The sequence below is a fragment of the Tenrec ecaudatus genome, chromosome 10, assembly GCF_050624435.1.
Source record: "Tenrec ecaudatus isolate mTenEca1 chromosome 10, mTenEca1.hap1, whole genome shotgun sequence".
In the NCBI taxonomy this organism is placed as follows: Eukaryota; Metazoa; Chordata; class Mammalia; order Afrosoricida; family Tenrecidae; genus Tenrec; species Tenrec ecaudatus.
The window spans coordinates 112,104,433-112,129,378 of NC_134539.1; the positions used below are offsets into that span (position 1 = coordinate 112,104,433).

A 24,946-nucleotide genomic window follows, 5' to 3' on the forward strand; every position below is an offset into this window, starting at 1 on the left:
TCTTGCTAGACCAGAGGATGTACACTGGTACAGATAGGAACTGGAAACACAGGGAATCCAGGACACATGATCCCTGCAGGACCAATGGTGAGAGTGGCGATACTGGAAGGGTGGGGTGGAAAGGGGGAACCGATTACAAGGATCTACATATAACCTCCTCCCTGGGGGACGGACAACAGAAAAGTGGGTGAAGGGAGACATCGGACAGTGTAAGATATTACAAAATAATAATTTATAAATTATCAGGGGTTCATGAGGGAAGGGGGAGCAGGGAGGGAGGGGGAAAAACGAGGAGCTGATGCCAGGGGCTTAAGTGGAGAGCAAATGTTTTGAGAATGGTGAGGGCAATGAATGTACAGATGTGCTTCACACAATGGATATATGTATGGATTGTGGTAAGAGTTGTATGAGCCCCTAATAAAATGATTTTTAAAAAAAAGAATGTGAATTCAGTCCCAGTTATGTTCATGAAAATCAGATTTTGAGATGACTTTTTTTTAAAATAAATCATTTTATTGGGGGCCCGTGCAACTCTTATTACAACCCATACATACATCCATTGTGTCAAGCATATTTGTTGCTATCATCATTCTCAAATCATTTTTTTCTACCTTGGCCTTTGGTATCAGCTTCTCATTTTTTTAACCTCCCTCCCTTCATGAACCCTTTTTTCTGTTGTCCGTCCCTCAGGGGGTGGGGTTATATGTAGATCATTGTGATCGGTTCCCTATTTCTCCCCCACCTTCCCCTTCCCCTCCTGGTATCTCTACTCTCATTATTGGTCTTGAGGGGTTCATCTGTTCTGGATTCCATGTGTTTCCATCTCTGATCTGTACCAGTGTACATCCTCTGGTCTAGCCAGATTTGTAAGGTAGAATTGGGATCATGATAGTGGGGGGAGGAAGCATTTAAGAACTAGAAAGTTGTATGTTTCATCGGTGTTATACTGCACCCAGACTGGCTCATCTCCTCCCTGTGACCCTTCTGTAAGGGGATGTCCAGTTACCGACAGATGGGCTTTGGGTCACCACTCTGAGCGCCCCCTCATTCACAATGATACGATTTTTGTTCTTTGATGCCTGATACCTGATCCGATAGACACCTGGTGATTACACAGGCTGGTGTGCTTCTTCCATGTGGGCTTTGTTGCTTCTCAGCTAGATGGCCACTTGTTATCTTCAAGCCTTTAAGACCCCAGATGCTATATATTTTGATAGCTGGGCACCATCAGCTTTCTTCACCACATTTCCTTATGCACCTGCTTTGTCTTTAGCAATCATGTCGGGAAGGTGAGTACTTGAGTGGAGACCCAATGTCCATCTGCTACCTTAATACTAAACCTATAAACATATGCATATAGATCCCATTTCCCCATCGTCATATATAAATATATTTACATATGTACATGTCTGTATTTAGACCTCTATAACTGCCCTTTGCCTCCTAGTTCCTTCCTCTATTTCCTTTCATTTTCCTCTTGTCCCACTATCATATTCAGCCTTCATTTGGATTTCACTAATTCCTCTCGGTTACATTGCCCTTGATCAAGCCCTACCAGGGTCTCTTACACCCTCCTTGCTATCGATTTTAGATCACTTGTTGCTCCCTTGCCCCTGCGTTTCTAATACCGACTTCCTTTTCCCTGCTTACCCCTCTCCCATGTCCCCCCAGTACCATCAGTCCTGTTGATTTCTCCTCCAGATTGTTTTCCCCACCTATCTTATCTAGGTAGACATGCAGAGATAATAATATGCAAAAAAAACCAACAACACCAAAACAAGACAGAGCAAAACCAAGCAACAAAAGAATATAAAACTATATAACTATAACCACAACAACAAACCAACAACAGAAAAAAGAAAAGCCTATAAATAGTTCAAGATCTGTTTGTTGACCTTTAGGAGTGTTTTCCAGTCCAGTCTGATGAGGTGCCATACCCTGGCCCCAAAGTCTATTTCTGGTATTCCCTGGGGACTTCATTGCTCTGTTCCCCTTGCTGTTCCATTGCACCCCCTTAGTGTTTCACCTTGGTGTGATGGGATCAGATCAGGTGCAATTCCTGCACTGTGTGTCCAGTGTTGTCCCCTGTAGTACTTTGAGTCAGTGCAAGATGAGATCACCTGCTCTTTGTGAGAGACTCTGGTCTCTGACCCTCACCTCTCCTTCAACCTATATACGTGCTTTACATTTATGTTTACTTCCCACTGTCTCTCGGCTGAAGTTTTAGTTAGTGATTACCTGATTTTAGTTGCACTTATCTTTGCCATGAAACTTATTCAGATTTGGAATGGTTCTATCCAAGCAAAGAACTGGCTTTGCTAGTTATGGATAAAAGATTCTACAAACGTTGGCCATTAAAAACTATTTAGATTCTGCCTACTTCCAGGTGTTTATTGTGTGTGGTAATCACTATATATGCAAGGAGGCTTCAAAGAGTTTGATAATGGAATTTTTCCATGAACTTTTTAAAGCGCCTCCTATGTTGTTAGGAACCCTGGTGATACCGTGGTTACTCATTAGGTTGCTAACTGCTGCTCACTGTAAAGAGTTACAATCTCCCACCCCCACCCCCGGGACAGTTCTACCCTAGGCTCACATGACTCAGAACCAACTCAAGGACTTGATGGCATGTTTTTTTGTTTTGGGGGCTTATCTATTGCTCAGGGTTAGCCAATGGAAAACATGTCTCTGGAAGCAAGCTGTGCCCTTAGTACATCACCATTCTACTGCAAGCTCTGACGCTCTCTTCTTTACTTTGTCTTAATGGCACAATAAAGGCAATCACCATTTTAGGACCTTATTCACCTATTATTGATTTACCTGGTTGTACATCATTCAATGTTGCTAAAAAGCCGAGAATGGCATGAGTTTAGCGGTTGTAACTCATTAATATAGGAGTATTGCTCATTTCTCAAGTGCTTACAAACATTAACAGATGTGAATCATTAAGAACACTTATCAACATGTTGAAGGTAGAAAACAAGGGCAGTGTTGACATCACATCTCATCAGCTGATGACCATTGGTGAGCACATTATCAGCACGGCAGTATCACCATTAGTGGATCATGCACCAGGTTCCTTGTACAGTATCTTATCAAACTTATTTTTTCTGTCTGCATTAGAGTCCTATGGACTTGGTCTGGACCAACTTTACACCTTGAATGTTTTTGTCTTAAGTAGATTAGTGCGAAAAAATAAATAGATAAGTGTGGCCGTGCTCTTGGGGATGGCCGACCCCCCCACTCCTCGCTCCCCGCGTCCCCACAGGTGCCACCCAGACTGCCTCATGCTTGAGGGCACTGGGAGGCGGGGCCTCCCCCTGGGCCGCCACTTCTGCTGGTTGCTCTGCGCGCTCACCTTCACCTTCTGCCACGCGGAGGCCCCAGTGCAGGAGGAGAAGCAGCCAGGGGAGTGCCTCCAACTTGCCGTGCTGGCTGGTGGAAAAGTTTGTGGTGTCCGAAGAATGTACCCCCTATTCTAATTTCCAGACTAAAACAATTGCTGAGTGTAGCTCCACAGGCTATCTGGAGAAAATCACATGCAGCCCTTCCAAGAAGAATGAATTCAAAAGCTGCCGCTCAGCAGTGAGGAAACAACACTTGTTCTGAAAGTTCGAAGGGGCTGACGTGGGTTTAGCCTTGGTTTTCGCTTGCCTGGTCATCCTTCGTCATAGAATGTTGGACCGAAAGACTCTGGAAAAGGTCCGGAAGCAAATCGAATCCGTATAGCCACATCCCACCCCGGCCTCCAACGACTCAGGACCCCGCCTCAGACAGAGAAAAGGGAGCAGAGTGACTGCGACCCCTGGTTCTTCAGAGCCCCGGGGTAGTGTCCTCTTCTCCATCATCTTCTTCCAGGTGGCCAATGAGCAGAATAAAAAAAGTAAAGCAGTTTTAAAAAATAGATTAGTGCATAAGAATCAACATGAAGAATATTTTCATGAAGTTAGACACATAGGAGGAAAGAGTGATACTAGTTTTAATGATTTTCTTCCTTAGAAACAACTAATTGGATATATAAATATTTATTTAAAGATTGTTGTGAATTGCTTTATTTTCCTGCTGGAATTTTCTTTCATTGATGTCAGAATTGCTGTGTTCTTTCCTTTCTCAAAGATATGAGTGGATACTTGGCTGACTCTTTAAACGTTTTGATACATGTTTCTGTTTTAGCTCAAGGGGCACTATCACACTTTTTTATCCTTAGTTACTCTCCATCCCACCCTTCACATCAATGGGGATTGAAAAGCTCCTTCCTGATTTGAAGACTTAACCTTAAAAATACGTAATTTGGGGAGAAAACTGATCAAAATTCCCATTATTTAATTTTGTTGAAAAGAAGTTATATCAGAGCTTGATAACTCTTTGAAGTGATGGTAACTGTGGTGGTTACATAGTCTGATGCCAATTTGAGACTGTTAAGAGTGAAGGGGTGGAGTTTAGCCTGTCAATCAGTTTGCAGCTTGATAACCTCATTTGGAGGTGCTACTGAGATAAATAGCTCACTGGTGGCGGGACACACACACTCTCTGCTTCATCTCCCAGTGAGACATTCCTGTTGACAAGCCACATGGAGCTATGCTGATGGCAGCCAGAGCCTTGGAGTTGGAGCAGCGATGTGGAGACCCACACCTGCACTAAGCACTAAGATGCTTCTCCCACCACTGGATCCACAAGACTTTCCACCCACTGGCTTGTGATCTTCCTGCATTTGGTGTCATTGCATGTGTTACATGAGTCTGAAGAGGAATTTACAGATTGGTATTGGACATATGGGCTAATATCAAACTTAAGGACTTGATCTGGGCTGTGATGTTTTCTTAATGTACAAAAATTCTCACACACATATGAGTTTCCATGGATTTGCTTGTCTGGTCTACTTAGACGAACACAGTTACTCTTGCAAAAGAAGTGTAGATGTGAAAGTCATCACCGAGGAACTTTTTTTTTCATCCTAGGATAACAAAAATAAGAACTTTGGTTAATTTAATTCATTAATTTACTTATATATTCATTCATTCATTCACCAAGTATTGATTGAGTCTTATGTACAAAGCACTGAGCCCAGGCAGTAGGGGTTAAGCATAAAATATAGAAATCTACTCTTAGATAATCTAGTGTTTTAGTTTTATGGATATTTATGAAAAGCCATGAGAAGGAGGGGAGAAAATCATCACATGGAGAGAAGAAATCTCTGGACAAGTGAAAAGAAAGTGAGCCAGAGAAAATAAGGAATGGTTCTCTCCTGAAGAGAGCTGGCTGCCTTAGATTCCCCTGAGGTTTTCCTGGAAAAGGGGGAAGAGGATGGAATAGCCAGTTAGCCTTCAGGAAACCAGGAAAGGGAAAGAAGCAGCTACCCTCTCAGTATCACTGCTGTGCACTAGAGGCTTTCGCTTGCAGAGCAGGACTGCCTGCCTCAGAGCACGTTACCAGTTGTGACTAGAAAGGCCCAGAAGTCACGGTAACAATAGATGTGGCCAGAGAGTTTTGCCTTGACTCCAGGTCAGGAGAGATGTAGACGGTGAACTAGGGCAAATTGAAGTGGATGCCCCTACAGCAGCCACGGAGACCACTGAGGGGCCTGGGGCTCCACCCATCCCTTACCCTCACCCTCCCTTATCTGTTACCCTGTTAAAAGGAGAGAAAGCCCAGATGAGCTGGGAACACTAATTACTGTGCTGTTGGAGTGAGCTACATTCATTACCATTGTAGGGTTATTTCCTCCCCAGGACCTGATGATCAGGAAAATCCATTAATTTATTTCCTAAGAATAAAAAAATATGTATTTCTTTTCTCTTCCTGCACTCCCCACCTCAAGTCCAACCTACCACATAGGAATAGGGATACATACTTCAATAGGTAGATGTCCAGACTCTTTTTAGTACATTTCTCTTCTTTCCTGTTTTGCTGTAGTGTATTAGATCCTCAAAGGTAATACGTTTTCCCTCTGTGCTGTCAAAAAAAAGCTTTTAAGTTCCAACAGCCCAGTGAAAGGAAGATGTTAGCCTCTGTATTATTAGAGAAAGTAAAAGCACCATCTAGAATCAGATGTGGAGAGAAGGAAGATAAAAAAGAAAGGACAATCCAACATGTTCAAATGGTTTGCGTTAGGGTAGTTTTACTAATCTAGCCTGTGGATTTGCATTCTCTTCAGGGCAGGACAAGGTCTCTGAATTCAACAGTACCCTTTAGATGTCAGTGTCTATGGGAGTTTTCTCAGGTACTCATTTTGTGGGATGGGAGACAGCTTTTGGGAGAGAGAATAATTAACATACTCGTTCAAGATGAAGGATTTAAGAATTTTTTTTATATATTCTATAAAATCTATATTAAAAGTAAGCCCTACTTCAGGATTTACTTATATATTGATTTTTTAATTTAGTATTTTATTGGCATATAATCCACAAATCATAGATCCAAAAGTTCAATCATCTTAAGAAGAATTGTACAGTTATCACCACAATCACTTTGTGAACATTTTCTTTCTTCTTGTACTTATCATTATTAACTTCCCAATTCCCCCCAGTCTGTATTGATTCTTATGTATTAAACAAGGAAGGGACTTTTATCTTCAGGTTTCTTCTGAAGTATATATATTTTTTGTATGTTTTAAAGATGCTTGAGACTTAAAGATATGAATTAACTGGCTAGTAGGAGGTGGTTATAGGAGTAGGCCAGCAGCAAGCATATCTGATCATTTTTAAATTATATTTATTCTATTCTTTATTCTCTGTGTCTTCAGTTTATTTTTTTAGACTCCTTTCTGAAAAGAAAAAAATCATGAGCAACATACAAGAACCCCTGGTAGTTTAGTGGGTTATGTGTTTGGACTGCTAACCACAAGGCCAGCAGTTTGAATGTACCAGGAAAAAGGTGAACCTTTTTGCTGCCATAAAGATTTACAGCCTCAGAAATCCTTAAGGCAGTCTGCTTAGTCCTGTAGCGTGACTATTAGTCAGAGTCAACTGGATGACTGAGTTTGAGCTTGCGCCAACATGTTGTTGTTAAAGTGCTATCAGGTTGGTTCTGACTCAAAGCAACCCTATTACAATAGAACAAAAACACTTCCCAGTCCTGCACTATCCTCGCAATTATTATTGTGTTTGAACCCATTATTGCAGCCATTGTGTCAGTCCATCGCATTGAGAGTCTTCCTTTTTTTAGTTGGCCTTCAACTTTACTGAGCATGATGTCTTTTTCCAGGGAAAGGTCTTTCCCAATATTGATATCGTGTTCAAAGTGTGTGAGACAAAGGCTCTTAAGAGAGATTTGTTTGGCCTTCTGGAAGTGCATGGTACTTTCAGTATTCTTTGCCAGCACTATGATTCAAATGGTTCAGTTCTTTATTTTCTTATGCAATTCATTCTTTTTCAATGTCTAACTTTCTCATGCATAGTGGGAGTAGCAATACCAAGAGAATATGGGGGGATGGGGCAGGAATGGGGAACCAATTGCAATGATTGATGTCTAACTCCCTGACCCCCATCGCGCCCCACCCTAGGGTGACAGACAACAGAAACATGGGTGAAGGGAGACAGCGGATGGTGTAAGATATGAAAATTATAACAGTTCCTAATTTATCAAGGGTTCATGAGAGTAGGACGGTGGGGGAGGGAGGGACAAAGAAGCTAATACCAAGGGTTCAAGTAGAAAGAAAATGTTTTTAAAAGGATAAAGCAACAAAGCCCACATGGAAGAGGCACACCAGCCTGTGCGATCATGAGGTGTTGAAGGGATCAGGTATCAGGCATCATCAGAACCAAAAATCTTACCATAGTGAATTGGGGGTGGTGGTGTGGAGTGGAGACTCAAAGCCCATTTGTAGGCCACTGGACATCCCCTTGCAGAGGGGTCTTGGGGAGGAGACAAGCCAGTCAGGGTGTGATGTAGCAACGATGAAAAATACAACTTTCCGCTAGTTCCTAAATGCTTCTCCCCCTTTCCCCCACCCCACTCTCATGATCCCAATTCTACCTTGCAAGTCTGGCTAGACCAGACGATATACACTGGTGCAGATAGGAACCAGAAACAGGGAATCCAAGGCGGATGATCCCTTCAGGACCAGTGGTGTGAGTAGTGATACTGGGAGTGTAGAGGGAGTGTGGGTTGGAAAAGGGGAACAGATTACAAGGATCTACATGTGACCTTCTCCCTGGGGGACGGACAACAGAAAAGTGGGTGAAGGGAGACATCGGACAGGGCAAGATATGACAAAATAATAATTTATAAATTATCAAGGACTCATGAAAGAGGGGAGAGTGGGGAGGGAGGGGGAAAATGAGGACCTGATGCCAGGGGCTTAAGTGAAGAGCAGGTGTTTGAGACTGATGAGGGCAATGAATGTACACATGTGCTTTACACAATTGATGTATGTATGGATTGTGAAAAGAGTTGTATGAGCCCCTAATAAGATGATTTTAAAAAAAGGGTGATAGCAACATATGTACAAATGTGCTTGATACAATGGATGTATGGATTGTTATAAAAGCTGTAAAAGCCCCCAATAAAATGATTAAAAATTTCAATCATTAAAATCAATAATCAATCAATAAAATAAATCAATAAATAAAATTTAAAAAAATTTTAAAGGCAATTGAAACTATCATGGCTTGAATCAGACATATTTTAGTCCTAAAAGTGACACCCTTGCTCTTGAGCAACAGACACAAATATAAACAGGGAGAAAAAGTATAAATTGGTTGCTAAAAAGATGTGAATTTCAATGGACTAGTTGACCAACAGTAAAGTGGCAAGAGCACAGTTTTACTCTGAGCAGTACTTCAAGTTCTCTTCTTTTGGAGGGGTCGGATTCAAATTGCTCCACAGGTAAAAAGCCTCCTGCAATGTCAAATTGTTTTAATGTGGTTCCAGGATAAAAATTGAGGGGGGTGGGGGAATACATGACTGTTTCATTACAAAGGAGAAATTGTTTTTAACTTTTAAAAATAAAAGCTTCTCACATGACTTATTAGAGGAGAATTAAGTTTATGGCCATCTTGGGGAGAAAGGCTAGTTTTAAAATTAGCCTTTTCATTTAATTCAGTGGTTCTTATCATGGCTGCACATTAGTCACCTGGGAACTTTTAAATTAATGTAATAACAGGTTCTCACACTAGTCCAGTTAAATCAGCATCTCTGTAAGGGGCCCAGTTATTGTTAGCACCAGTATTTTTCAGATGTTCCCAAGATAATGCATAATAGCCACTTTTAAAAATAGTTTTTGTTTGTTTCCAGCATTGTTTTTGTTTTATTTAATAAATGGTTTTATTGGGACATAATCCAGATACATACAATTCAGTAGTCCAATCATATTGAGAAGTGTATAAGCATTGCCACAGTCAATTTTAGAGCACTTTTTATTTGGTTTTAATTCTTTGAAAATATCATCTGTGTGTAGGATAATTTTCTATAATCCAAAAAGTTTTTAGGCTGATATATTGAATAATCTCTTTCAGTAATTTTTTGGAGAAAATGCATCTACATAAATGGGTAACTACAGGTTAATATTTTTTTATCTTGTTGATTTAAAGAGAAACATTTTTTAAAAGAAAAATTTACATAGAATATTTATCGTATGTAGCACTAGAAATTTTATTATTATTACTATTAACACTGGTGAAATATACATAGCAAAGCACACACCTGTTCACTATTTTCTTCATGTCTTGTTGAATGACATCGTTTACATTCTTCACCTTGTGTCACTATTCTTAATACCTCTACCCTTATTGTTTCATCACCATTAACTAAACTTATAACTTTCTGTGTTTTAGGGTTACTATTGTCAGTTTGAGCTCACAGATAATCCTTTAAAAGACCTTAAAACAAATATTCTTTACAAATCAAGCTAAACTATAGTTTAAAGATGATTCTATGAGGTAGTTTGGATCCTGGCTTAAAGATTACCTCAGGGCAATAGATTTGGGGGTTCCCCAAGTCCAAATAGCCCTGACAATTGACCATATGATTTTGCTGTGGGCATCACCTGAGCTTTTTAGAGACCATCTCCCTCCCCAGCCTCCAGAATCAGAATGCAGCATCATTTAATTGTTTAGAGCTCAGGCTCAGGATTCAGATAACCTGGGTCAAAGTCCTAGCCCTACCACTTACTACTGTCTATGTGACTCCCCTTCTCTAAGCTCACCTTCCCACCTGTAAAATGGGGAGAATAATAGTATCTGTGTTCTAACGTTGTTGTTAGAATTAAATTATTTTTTTGCAAAACACTTAAAGTGGCCTGACACATTACCTGTGTTTACTAGAGAGTCGGACAGACGGCAGGCTTTCTTCAGTACAGCCATGGAAGCACCAGTATTTTCTGTGGGCCAAACTTCACCCCATTCTTGAAGCAGTTCAGGTAGAAACTTCCTTTCTCTTCTTTCACCATCCCTAGTGCTAGATAGCTGACTTTGACAACTTCAAAAAATACATGAGTTCAGTTCATAAAGTGATTATTGGAGGGTCAGGAATTTTCTATTTTTTATGTTTATATACCCTATAGCACCTAGCACAGTACTTTGCAAGTTGCACAGAGTTAATGCCCTGGCTAAGGAATCTAAAAATGATGCTTCGGGCACACCGTGCTTATCGTGGGCTATATTTGTATTGGTATAACTCTGGTTCCTGTTTAGACTAGAGATAGAGTTTTGAGACATCTGGAATGTGCGTATACAGAATGTGACATTGGAACAAGATCAATCATATAAAAACTCTAAATTGCTGTTATACTGCTTCCATAATCTGACCAGATTTTTGAGAGAGTAAGGCATTGCAGGGCTTACAGATTTTTTTTCATGAATAAGAATTGCACAGACTTTATTAGGTAATAACTTGGGGAAAATTCACCCTTTAGAATGGCTCATCCTCACAACAGTTTTACTTGCTCAAGACAGCTGAGCACATATTGTATGCCAGGCATTATGCTAGGTGCTTCCATGTAGTTCAGTGTTTACTTTGTTCTTTGAGGTATGTGCCTCTACTGTCCTCCATTCAAAGCTGAGAAAACAGAGGATTGCCCCAGGTATGTGGCCATCCTGACAATGGCAACCAAGTCTGCTACACACCCAATACAGTTCTACTGAACTGCCTTTGCCCTTGAGTAGGATATTGTTATATTGATACTAGGAAGGCAAGAACAAATGGGATAATGATCCTCATTTCTGATTTTATACCAGAATAACCCGTGGCACTTTAAAAAATAAAAACTCAAGTCTTACCATAGAAAATTTCTCCATTGTTGGTCTGGGTGGGGATTTAACATCTTTTAAAAGATTATTACAATTAATATAACAAATATATATATATATAAAACAAATATATATATATATATACCATAGTTAATTCTTTGTAGAATCAGAGTTGAGAGTCATGATTCGTAGAAACACCCTAGGAAGAGAACCAATAGAGAGGTCTGAGGGGCCAGCCCCAATCCAAACTATGTGGACAGCCCCCTCTCTCCCCTGAAGAATTCACTTCAGAGGACAGCACTGAAGCTGCAGCTCAAGAAGAGGGGCAAGTCTGATCAGAGCACACAGGAGCAAACAAAGGAAGAGGGAAGGAGAGAGAGTGGAACACATCCTGGCCCACCAAGACCTGAGGAAGATATTCCTGCTCAGAGCAGCCAATGCACAGAGAGGACCATAGGGCTGGCCCCACCATGAGACACAACGACCTTCACTGACCCATAGTGCTATGGGAGACAACACAGGAGACACTGTGCAGGAATTGTGCCATGCCTGACCCTACTGGGGTAAAATGCTAAGGGCATGCAACAGAGCGGCAAGGGGAGCAAAGAAGTTGCTGGAGAATACCAAAAATAGACTTTGAGGCCAGGGCATGGTACCCCATCAGATTTGGCTGGAAAAAACTCCTAAAGGTCAACAGACAGACCTTGAACTATTCATAGGATTTTCTTTGTCATTTTTTTGTTGTTGCTTTGTTTTGCCCTATCTTGTTTTTCTGCTTATTATTATCTCTGCATGTCTATCTAGATAAGATAGGTGGGATAAACAATCTGGAGGAGAAAACAACAGGACCGATGGTTTCAGGGGACATGGGAGAGGGGAAAGCGGGGGAAAGGAAATGGGTGTTAACATACCCAGAAATAAGGGAACAACAAGTGATCTAAAATTTATGGCAAGGAGGGTGTAAGAGGCCTGGTAGGACTTGATCAAGGGCAATGTAACCAAGGGGAATTAGTGAAGCCCAAATGAAGGATGACCATGATAGTAGGACAAGAGGAAAGTAAAAGGAAATAGAGGAAAGAACTAGGAGGTAAAAGGCATTTATAGAAGTCTAAATACAGACATGTACATGTAAATATATTTATATATGATGGTGGGGAAATAGATCTATGTACATATATTTATAGGTTTAGTATTAAGGTAGCAGATAGATATTGGGCCTCTATTCAAGTACTCCCTCAACACAAAAGCACTTTGTTGTATTAACCTGGCATTCTATGATGCTCACCTTCCTGACACGATCACTGAAGACAAAGCAAGTGCATAAACAAATGTGTTGAAGAAAGTTGATAGTGCCCGGCTATCAAAAATATAATGTCTGGGGTCTTAAAGGCTTGAAGATAAACAAGTGGCCTTCTAGCTGAGACGCAACAAAGCCCACATGGATGAAGCACACCAGCCTGTGTGATCATGAGGTATCGATAGAATTGGGTATCAGGCATCAAAGATGGAGAACAAAAAATCATATCAATGTGAATGGGGGAAGGAGCACTCGGAGTGGAGATGCAAAACCCATCTGTAGACAATTGGATATCCCCTTACAGAAGAGTCACAAGAAGGGACAAACCAGTCAGGGTGCAGTAAAGCACCGATGAAAGCATACAACTTTCCTTTAGTTCTTTAATGTTTTCTTCTCTCCACTATCATGGATTACAAATCCGGCTAGACCAGAGCTTGTACATGGGTAAAGATAAGCAATGGGAACACAGGGAATCCAGGACAGATGACCCCCCTCAGGACCAATATTGAGAGTAACCATACCAGGAGGGGAAGGGGACGGCGGGAGGAAAAGGAGGGAACCAAATCACAATGATCTACTTATAACCTCCTCCCAGAGGCATGCAACAGAAAAGTGGGTGAAGGGAGACATCGGTGAGTGTAAAACATGACAAAATACTAATAATTTATAAATTATCAAGGATTCATGGAGGAGGGAAGGGAAAAAATGAGAAGCTGATTCACACCAAGGGCTCAAGTAGAAAATGTTTTGAAAATTATGATGGCAACAAATATACAAATGTACTTGACACAATGAATGGATAGATGGATGGATTGTGATAAGAGTTGTATGAGCCCCCAATAAAATGATAAAAAAGAAAGAAATACCGTAGGAAGAATTATAAAATTATAGATTTGGTGTAATTTTAAGACTGAATTTGGAATATTATGAAGACCTACCATTGTTAAAAATGTAGGGAAGGAGGAGATAACTTAATAATCAAGTTTCATTAGGCAGTGAATAAGATAATATTTATCCCTGGAAATTGGATATATCGCTGGGGTATTTTATAGACAGATTAATTCCTATAATTATTAATTTCTATAGTGTTACCAGTATTGCACTCAAATATAGTCCTTCTTAACCCTAGTTTTCTTCCCTGCAAGCCTATTTTCACAGTACTTGAGGAAGACTCCTGGTGAAACTGGGATTCAAAAGCAATTAGACTGAAGCAGCTAACCCTGGAGGGAGTCGTGAATGTCATGAGGGAATGATAAATTCAACAAATTTTTAATTTCAGTGGATCCTGTCTTCTGAGCTCCTCTTTATGCCTTTTGTATATCTTCTATGCTTTCTTAGTGCTCATTGACTGTAGGAAGGGTAATCGCTCCTTTTAATTTTACACTTAGGTTAAGTTGAGTTACAAAGGCCATGACTTACTCAGAAAAATAAATAAAATGGCAACTGAAGTTTGTTGAGCACTGGGTGCTGCTGAGGCTGGTGGCAACAGTTCAGTGTTTAATTGATGTGCTTCAGAAAAGCTCACAACCTTGAAAACCCACGTAGCAGTTCTCTGCACATGTCGAGTTTTCATGAGTCAGGATCAACTTGACAGCAGGTGAAAACAATAATCATATACCTACCTCTATACTAAGTGCTTCATATGTATTATCTCAGATTACATTTTGTTTATTCCACAATTACTTGAGTCCACTCTGTGGTACTGTATAAGGCAATGAGTATCCAGTGATGACCCAAACAACCTCTGCCCTAATGGAACTCTCAGACCATTGAAGAAGATAGATAATAAACAGTGAATTAACTGTTCAGCTGAAAAAATGTGATAAGGCTATGAAGGAAAAAAAATTGGAGGAAAATAATAAAATAAAGCAGATAAGCCAGTAAACCCAAAGATAGCCACAAGGACCTTTCTAACACTGTAATAGTTTGATTCATACTAGTTGAGGGATTTACAGTCTCCCATATAGTAAAATGGTGACGTTTATGTTTAATTCCTGAGGCGAGGCTTACCATGCCTGTTAGACATGAGCTTGGAATCTATTCCAAACTTGTGGCTCTCCTCTCTGGTCATCCCACAACACTAATTTAAGTTCCCAAAGAGGGCATCATAAAAATGTTCAAGTAATAAATTATAATGAGATAGTTCTCTCAAAGGATATTTCACAATATGAATTTAAGCAAATTATATAGAAAGAGAGCCTCAAAAAGTTGAAAATCTTTGCCGTCGCTGCCCTAGGTTTATTTGCAAGAGGAAGTGCCCTCTTGGCCTGCTCAGGCTAGGGCTCGAAGTTCCACTTTGAATCAACACCACATTTCCTGGCTTCACTGGAATTTTAAAAACTTAACAGGACCTGGTCCAAGAGCCAAGCAAAGGCTGCTCATGGAAAATACTGACTAATAAGTGTCACTTGGGTAGCTAGAACTTAAAGGTACTTGCAAGGAATGTTGGAGGAAGGAAAACTCTGCCCCTGGGAAGGGAAAGGACCATGGTAGAGGGAGTAATATAGTCTTGAATTCCACCACTGCAGTCTTCTAACTGCACTGCCATGCGTGGTTGGCCAAGTTTGTGGAGTTTCGCCACACAATCCCTCTGAATTACCTTTTGCTCCAGAAGAATTTGTCCAAGTGTTCTTTGTCCTCCAGGGAAATAACAGAAATTTCTGGCTGGATAGATTCTGATGAAATGTGATACAAATTTTCTGACTCTACAATCTAGAGTCTAGATGATGAGTCTAACTGTTTAGACTTGAATAGTGCCTAGTGTTGTAAATTTCAGTTTGGAAAGGATTAGTACATCATATTCAGATGTGCATCTATGTGATGATCATATTTCTCAGGATTCTAAATTGGTTTCATCCTGGCCAGTTGACAGTTGAGTCAACAGTTATAAATTTCAAACTCCTTGGCCTAGAAATCTACTTCTTGAAAATTTCCTCTGTACAAATTTATTTTAAAAAGAAGAAGGTATATGTACCCAAAGTCTAGTGAACCTATTTAGTAATATGGTCAAGAAAATGGTTAACTATAGCATAGTTTTTCAATGAAATTATTAAAATGAATATTATGAGTGCTATTGCAATTATATGAGTGCTATTGCAATTATATTGCTATTGCAATAATATGAGTGCTATGCAATTATCCATTGCATAGATAATTGTTTATGAAATATAGGAAAAAGTAAATAAAAGAATAAAGTTGCATCTCTATCTTACTCTAATGCCAAAATGAATTGGAAATGGATCAAAGAATTAAGTGTAAAAAAAGTTGGCAACACAAGAAGAACATAGAGGAGAAATGTTTAAAATAATGTTGGAGCAGGAAAAAACCTTTAAAATTATCACACAAAACCATAAGAGAAGACATTGTTAAGTTCACAGGATAATTAGGGCCAAACAGATGTGTAGTAAACAATGGATGTTTGTGTGGATTGTGATAAGAGTTGTATGAGTCACCAATAAAATAATTTTTTTAATTAGTTACAGTCCCAAGGGCTCAAATAGAAAGCAAATGTTTAGAAAATAACGATGGCAATATATTTACAAATATGTTTGATACAACTGATGTGTGGAATGTTATGAGAGCTGTAAGAGCCCCCAACAAAATGATTTTTTAAAAAAGAAAGTAAATGTCTAGAAAAGAACAACGGAAAATATGTACTAATATGTCGGATACAACTGATGTATAGTTCGTAACAAGAGTTCTAAGAGCCCCCAATAAAATGATTTTTTTATTGTAATAACTGAAAAAAGAATTGTGTAGTAAAAAATCCTACAAAATCAAAAGAAACAAGTTGAGAGAAATACTTGAAAATATCAGTAACTAGATAGGAACTGGAAACACGGAATCCAGGCGTTACTGGGAGGGGAGAGGGAGGGTGGGTTGGAAAGGGGGAACCATTACAAGGATCTACATGTGACCTCCTCCCTGGGGGACGGACAACAGAAAAGTGGGTGAAGGGAGACGTCAGACAGGGCAAGATATGACAAAATAATAATTTATAAATTATCAAGGACTCATGAAAGAAGGAAGAGCGGGGAGGGAGGGGAAAAATGAGGACCTGATGCCAGGGCCTTAAGTGGAGAGCAAATGTTTTGAGAATGGTGAGGGCAATGAATGTACAGATGTACTTTGCACAATTGATGTATGTATGAATTGTGATAAGAGTTGTATGAGCCCCTAATAAAATGATTAAAAATTAAAAAAATGGAAATATCAGTAACCTAATAGAAAACTGTTCAAAAGAAACTAAGACTTCCACGGGAGAAAATTTACAATTCTTCAACACATGGATAATTCATTAGCCTTCATAGCCAGTTGTCAGATTTGCATAGATCAAAAGAGTTTGGTAGCGCATCGTATTGACAGTAGCATAGAGGAAATAGCACTGTTATATATTGTTGGTGGAGTTTAAACTAAAATAACTTTTTGGAGGAAAATTTGGCAATATTATTCAAAATTCTAAACACTCATAACGTTTGCCTCAGAAATAAGCAGAAACTTCATTAGTATTAAATTCATTAGTAGAAATTCATCCTCAGAAATACTACTGCATGTGTGAAATTGTACATATTCAGGGGCAGTCATTAGAGTATTATATATAATAGAAAAATATGGAAACATCTCAGATGTTTGTTTGCAGGGATGTTGTTCATTTCCTTTTGTGGCACAAGATGGACTTTTTTGATATCCCTTTTTATTTTGAAATGCCAAGTGAAAAAGTAAACAAAAATCATATATATGTACTTTGATGATAACTAAATAAAATCAAAACACAGAGAAAACCAAAATCAAAGCCATTGTCACTGAATCAAATTTGACTTGGAGCAGCCCTGCAGGACAATGTAGAACTGCCCTATAAGGTTTACAAGGCTGTAAATCTTTTTTTTTTAATCATTTTATTAGGGGCTCATACAACTCTTTTCACAATCCATACATGCATCGATTGTGTAAAGCACATCTGTACATTCATTGCCCTCATCATTCTCAAAACATTTGCTCTCCATTTAAGCCCCTGGCAATCAGCTCCTCATTTTTTCCCCTTCCTCCCCGCTCCCCCCTCTCATGAGCCCTTGATAATTTATAAATTATTATTTTGTCATATCTTGCCCTGTCCGACATCCCCCTTCACCCACTTTTCTGTTGTCCGTCCCCCAGACAGGAGGTCACATGTAGATCCTTGTAATCGGTTCTCTCTTTCCAACCCACTCTCCCTCTACCCTCCCAGTATCACCACTCTCATCACTGGTCCTAAAGGGATCATCCGCACTGGATTCCCTGTGTTTCCAGTTCCTATCTGTACCAGCGTACATCCTCTGGTCTAGCCAGACTTGCAAGGTAGAATTCAGATCATGATGTGTGTGTGGGCGGGAGGGGGCACATTTAGGAACTAGAGGAAAGTTGTATGTTTCATCGTTGCTACATCGCACCTTGACTGGCTCGTCTCCTCTCCTAGACCCCTCTTGCAAGGGGATCTCCAGCGAAAGGCCATAAACCTTGATAGAGCATACTGCCCAATCTTCTCCTGTGGAGTAGTTGGTGGGTTTGAACCACATACCTTTTGGTTAGCAGCCAAGTGCTTTAATCACCATATCACCAGTTTTCCCTAAGACAATTAGAAGATACCGTAAATATAATTTAATCCAAGATTGTGAGGATAAGAAGGACTTTCAGAATGTCATCATGGTCTTATCTAGATTTTGCAGGTACATTTAAAAGGAGCCATGGTGGCTGAATGGTTTCTGAGTCGGGCTGCTAACCACAAAGTCAGTGATTCACGTCTATCAGGGAGAAAAACAAGACTTTCTACTCCCATAAAGATTTACAACCTCAGAAACCCACTGGGCATTTCTACTGGTAGAATTGATGTGAGTCAAAATTGACTCGGTGACAGTGAGTTTGGTTTGGGGTATACTTTAGATCATTTAAAAGAAAATAACCCAAAATTCTGACTCTTAGTTGTCTAATCTCAAAGATGAGAGGGTAGGAAATGCTGTATTTGCCATAAGTTGATATAGAGGTAAAACCCTACTGCTTCATTTTCTTCCCCATTCTTGGTTTCCCTAGTTCTGGTTCTATGCCTCTACCTTCAACTCAGTAAATTGGCTCAATCTGGAACAGCTGTACTGGGCATGTTACCAAAAGTAGAGCAGAACTGGCCCAGACACTTCTTTCACTGGCTGTATTCACACTGGCTGTTTTGCCTCACCTCCTGTGTCTTAAGGGCATGACCTTGGCTTCCATTTTTTATGTACATGGTTGCCTTTCAACAAATATGTAGAGAGCGCATCCTATGTTGTAGACACCGCACTGGGTACTAGGGATCTAGTGGTACATATGGCAAACATAAGTTCTTCTTTTGCGGAACTGAAATTTTAGTGAAGAAAGGTAGCATTAATTGTGCATGTTTGGGGAGGGCTGCTGGTCAAGTGAAGGCTTCCCTGGGGAAGGGTGTTTTGAGTTGTATTTGAATGATTGGGAAAAGCCCAGAGGGGGAAAAGCTGGGAGGGGACAGTAGGAAAGGAAGAATTTATAGATCAGGAAATGAATGGCACATTGAAGTAACCAAAAAAAGGTCGGTGAAGTTGGAGCAAAGGGGGAGAAAATGGGGCAAATAACACAATATGGCATTGGTGAAGGCAACGGAGGCCAGATGGTGCTGAGCTTCGTCATCCAAGAAGGAGGCATTGAAGAGTTTTCAGTTGGGGAATGATCAGGTTGACAGTTTTAAAAGATCTGTCTGACTTCACTATGGAGAATAAGCTTCTCATACATTTTGTTCATCATTAGCTGGGGCTTCATTTTCCTGTGATTTGGTTTAAACTCATTTAGGAGATGGAGCTAAGAGGGAAGTTGACAGAGAGAAACAGTGTGTTGTGGTGGTAGAGACTGTATGGCCTTGGTTTAGGGTTTTCATTCTCTAAATCTCCAGTTCCTCATTCAAAGAATGGAGATGATGTGTACTATTAGATATTAAATTGTGTACCCTAAAGTTATGTATTACATGTAATAAATTCCTGTACCTGTGGATATAATCCCATTGGGAAATACAACTTTCTCTCTTAGGTTAATTCAACCATATGATTGGAGAATGGCTTTGTTGTGTTTTAAAATAATTTTAGTAGGGGCCCTTACAGCTCTCATAACTATCCATACATCAATTGTATCAAGAACATTTGTACATATGTTGCCATCATCATTTTCTGAACACTTTCTTTCAGTTTGAGCCCTTGTTACTAGCTCCGCTTTGGAATAAGTTTTAAACCAGCCACCTTTGAGATATAAAACAGACTAGAGTAAGCACAGAGAAGGGACCACAGAGAAGGGACCATGCCACATGGAGATCACCAAGAAGCCAAGGTTCAGAAGTTGACAAGACTGCCCTTTCTGACGTCCTTTTAAGGTTGCTGCAGTACTTTAAGAGGCTAACAGAAGGGTAAAGCAAGTCTCCATAAAACCCAGAGACGAGGTCGGTAGAACTCCTCTTTGGATCCTGTCTGGAGTGACAACTGAATAAACAAATAAGTTGAAAAGACATATGGGCCAGTTCCCTCGATTCTGTCCTCCTCGCCTGATGAAAAGGAGCCCCGGTTGGGAGAGTGGGCTATGTGCTGAACTGCTGACCACAGGCCAGCGGCAGTTCAAACCCCCCAGCTGCTCCGAAGAAGGACAATAAAGCTTCTATTCCCATGAAGATTTAGTCTGAGGAACACAAAGGGGCAGTTCTAATCGGTCCTGTTGCTATGAGTCTGAAATTAATTCCGTGTCAGTGAGTTGGGTTTATTTTTTTTAATAATCTGAGATAATAACTTTTTGTTCATGTAAAGCCACCCATTTCTGTTATGGCAGCACATGGATAAGTCAGCCACCAGTACACTCTCACAAAGGCCACAGCTACGCCTGTGACTGAGAACAGACATTCTTGTTGGCTTGTGAAGAAGCTATTTGTCTTTAGATCCACGTAGACAAAGTCTGTTCACCACCTCCAAACTATAGGAAACTAGCCTCGTCAACCATACAGATGGTTTAATTTTACACATGTCATTTGGAGATGGAAATGGAAGCTATAGTTTTGTTCTGAAGCTGGATTTTCACAAACACCAATGAGAGTTCTGTCATTTGCAGGAAATTCAGCAGAATATAGCTGGTTGCTTGGAAACATCTGTGTGTCTTTATTTCCCACATACTAGGCAACTCTGTAATGTATGTAATTATGCTGCTGAGTAAAGCTTCAGGTTGATCAAGATTAATTGTTGACAGCATTCGAAATGTTAGCAATGTCTTTCCAAAAAATTACCTTTCCGAAACAGATTGTTCAAGCTTCACAAAAGATTTAAATACCATTGATTTCTTCATTCAGTAAGATGTAATTCTAGGCTTGGAAACTAAGATCTTCCCATTTTAATAGTGCCTGGTGGTTACACGTTGGGCTGTGTGCTCTGCGAAGTCTGCAGTCCTAAAGCACCAGCTTCTCCAAGGGAGGAAGAGGGGGCTTTCTACACCCATAAAGAGTTACAATCTCAGAAATTCAGTGGCAGTTCTACACTTCCCTATAGAGTTTCTATGAACTGGCATGGACTCGATGTCAGTGAGTTCGGATCCAGCTTTTTGGAAGGAATTAGTATGGAAATGTGTTTTCCCCTTTAAAGTGTGCCACAGGGATGCTTACACACTGCATTTCTGTCTTTGGTTCATTTCATGAAACTAGGAACAGGAGTTGAAGAATGCTGTCATTCTCTAAGAGTCCAGGGAAGTTTTGAGTGGGAGAGAGGGAATCAATTCACAAAGCTCACAGTGGATTCTAACCCTGCCCAGAAAGTCTTTGCTTTGTGTTTAAATTTGTCTTGTAGCTTAAGAACATAAGAGGGCAGGACTTTAAAGGGAATTTGCTGCCAAATGCTACAAAGGGAAAAATTAAAAGTTTCTCATGTGGTCAATGAGAGTTCACTGCAATCAAGTTCACTTAACTGAATTTGTCAGACACTTCCTGTGGTGAGATGGTTCACAGATGGTGACTAATCCCCCCCCACACACACTTTTTTTTAAAAATAAAAGTGAGCTTTGTCTTCTTTTCTCTTGTCTAACATTAGAGCTCCACCTGCATAGCTGCCTTTCCTGTCACTCAGGGCTCTAAGCAAAGACCCAAAGGCATCCACTAAATTTGTTTTCCCAGTGGGTAGGGTGTTTGGTGAGAAAGAAATTGGCCAGAAATAAGACTTTAACCAAGCTGTTGCCAGGAAGATAAACAAAGGTTCTGCTATCTTTGGTAAAATAATTGCTATGCAGTCTTCCATATAAGAGCCCTGGGGACCTAGTGGTTACGCATTGGGCTGGTCACTGCAAAGTTGGCAGTTCAGAGCAGCTGCTCCAGGAGAGAAGAATGGTGGCTTTCTACTCCCATGAAGAGTTACAGCCTCCATGAGTTGGAATTGACTTGATGGCAATGAGTTTGATTTGCTTGTGTGTGTGTGTGTGTGTGTGTGTGTGTGTGTATGTGTATGCACACAAGCAAGTGTTGTGTCATTGCTACTACATTCTGAAGTGGTAGGAACTTGTATTGCTCTAGAATAATGTTCATATATTGGTGCTCCAGTGCTGTGGGCTCTAGTCTATATGAATTCATTCTGGTTTTGGGGTTGTTGTGTTTTTTTTCCCTTTTCTTTGTACCTGGATTCTTTACTTTGTTATTTTGTGTTTCTCTTGCCCAGCTTCAAGATGCTATACTGAAGAATATACAAAATCATAATGTACGGTACCTGGAATGTTCTGGGAATTGAGTGTTTTATTTCTGTAGGAATTTGTTTACCCCACTTTTTGAAGAATTACAAAATGGGAAATCCAAGTTTGTTCTTTATTGGTGTTGCCTTTTACGTATTCTTTGGCCTACCTTATCAACCACTTAATATGTACTAGCCACTGTTCTAGTTGGCTCAAATAAATTTGTGAACAGAAAGGAGGAGTCCTGGGGGCAGAGTGGCTACCCCTTGCACTGTTAACCTCAAAGTCAGCTGTTAGAAACCACCAGCTGCTCAAGGGGAGAAAGATAAGAAAGATGAAGCTTTCTACTGCCATAAAGAGTTACAGTCTCAGAAACCCAAAACGGGCAGTTCTTCTTTGTCCTTAGGGAAACTAAGTCGGAGACAACTTAATGGAAGAATTTGGTTCGGTTGGTTGGTGAGCAGACACAAAAGCTCCTGCCTTTGTGAACTAATAAGGTAGATGTCTGATGAGTATTACCCTTCCACCCTCTCCCTCTGCCAAGGAAAGGAGTTCAAATGGTAGAAACTCTACATACTGTCTGTGCCCTTTGGAAGTCACTACCACTTCTTGAGACTGTTACTTGTAAAATGCTTAATATGGGTGTTTAAAAAAACCATTCCTTGCATTGGTTGGGTAAAAAGGAATTTCTTTGTACATTACTTGGATAAGAGCCTTGCACAGAAAGAGTTAAGGACGTTTTGTCCCAGGATTCACCCATATGTGTTTTCAGGTGTGTGTTTCTACAACTAATCTGGCTTGATATCATTAGATTGTGATATAAAAACCAAGACATAAAAAAACAGCCATTGGGGTTATGTTTTTAAGAAGAACTTTTTATCTTACACATGTCCTATCAGAGTTGTGAGGGGAGTGATGGGGAAGATAAAAATCGAGTACCGGAACTCTGGGCAGAAAGCTACTACTTTGTAATTTGGTCTGTATCTTTTCCTTTGGGGAGCTTTATCTTCTCTATTCCATGTGATTATGGTGGGGCTGACAGTCATTTGACCTTGCTTTTCTACCAGTAAAAAGGCCCTGGCGGACTAGCGGTTACACATTGGACTGCTAACTGCAAGGCCAGCGGTTTGAAACCACCAGTTGCTCCATGGAAGAAAAATGAGGCTTTCTATTGCTGTAAAAGGTTAGTCTCGGAAACCCATAGGGGTAGTTCTACCCTGTCCTATACAACCTCTGTGAGTTAGAATTAACTCTATGCCATCGAGGTGAAGTTTTCTACCACTGGAATGACATATAACTCAGGCTGGTCATATCAAAGCACCACATTTCCTGGGTGGGCACATGATCCAAGTTGAGCTAATCAGAGTCATATTGAGAGATTGATACAGATGCTGGGGGTAAGGAGAATTTAAGTTCTTTTTTCTGGATTCTCTGAATAAAGTGGCCATCTTACCACTGCATTAAGCCTGTCTGCCTAAGAATAAAATGAAAATAGAGTCCAAAGAGAGAGAGAATAGAAAACAGAGACCTACTAATAACATCGCTGTATTTTTTAAGTCTAAATACTCCCTTTTTAATCTTATTACAGTGGATTTCTTGCAACTGAAAACATGTTATATACCAAGTTATCTATTATTGCAGTAGTCTTTAGCATTCACCAATATTTCCAGTTCTCCGTCTTCAGGTGCTGGTAGGATTAAACTTCCTTCTCATTGCCATGTGACTTTCTTTGGCAAATAAAATGTAAACAGAAGTGATTTGTGTCACTTCTGGGTGGAAGCATGTAAAGTCTTTACAGTTGATTCATGATAAATTATATTGCCTTCCTTCTGCCATAATGACTAATCATGTTCCAGATGAGAAAGACAACATGGGACAGAATCCCTACTAACCTAGGATGGATATATAGCATAAATGAAAAATAAAGCATTGTTATTTTAAGCCACTAAGATTCTGATATTAGTGCAACCTGTCTGACTAAAGCATGCATGAAGTTTATTTTCCTATATTAATTTTTCTAAATATTTCAGGAGAAAAAAGATTTTAGTACAATAGTTTTAAAACTCTGATGTTCGTGGGATGAGATTATTAAAATCTTTAATATGTAATATATGTAGTATTCTGATTCAGTAAAAAGCTGTAGGTGAGAAGTAAACAGTGGTATGTTTCCTGCTTATGTCTAGGAATTAAGCCTGATTTTAGGGCTGTGACCTCTGATCATATTATAGTTGTCTCATTTCATATCATGTGGCAGGACAAAGTCTAGAATGACAGCTGTTTAAGACTCAGACACTAAACACACTCTTCCCTTACTATGACAATTCATTCCTCTTAAGTGGGCAGGGCCATGACGGCATCTCCATAAACAAGCCCTACTACCTGAAAATAGAGACGCCAGGCAAGTAGAAAGGAATGGTTTAAGTGCAAATGGAACAAAAGTTTGATCACTGCCATGTAGTGCCAGTCCTTTGGAAGATGACTGTCATCTGTAAAATGAGTGTATCACAAACTGTTAGTTCTGAGGGCATGAACATCCTCTCTGAGCCATCTTAAAGGCTTAGAGGCAGGGCCAGTTGCCCTTGACCCTGTTATTTACCCTTCTTCCCGTGAGGATGGTTTTCAAAGTCATAAAATAATTTCTTTATTGAATTCTAGAAACATTTTACCAAATATATATGTGAAGATAAGTTTAAAAAGTATTGCTACAAAATCCGAGAAACTTTGATTCATAAATAAAACTTTGATTAAT

The 24,946-nt window shown here is 39.9% G+C and overlaps 1 protein-coding gene, 1 non-coding gene and 1 pseudogene across 3 annotated transcripts in view; all 3 read left to right on the forward strand.

The window, feature by feature from the left end:
• SSH2 (slingshot protein phosphatase 2) overlaps positions 1–24,946 on the forward strand; it is a 256,657-nt gene that overhangs the window by 69,176 nt on the left and 162,535 nt on the right. The window lies entirely within an intron of this gene.
• LOC142458191 (protein JTB pseudogene) lies at positions 3,288–3,739 on the forward strand (annotated as a pseudogene).
• LOC142460639 (small nucleolar RNA SNORA26) lies at positions 19,870–19,990 on the forward strand. The gene has a single exon (XR_012786810.1). It is a non-coding gene; the product is annotated as a small nucleolar RNA SNORA26 (small nucleolar RNA).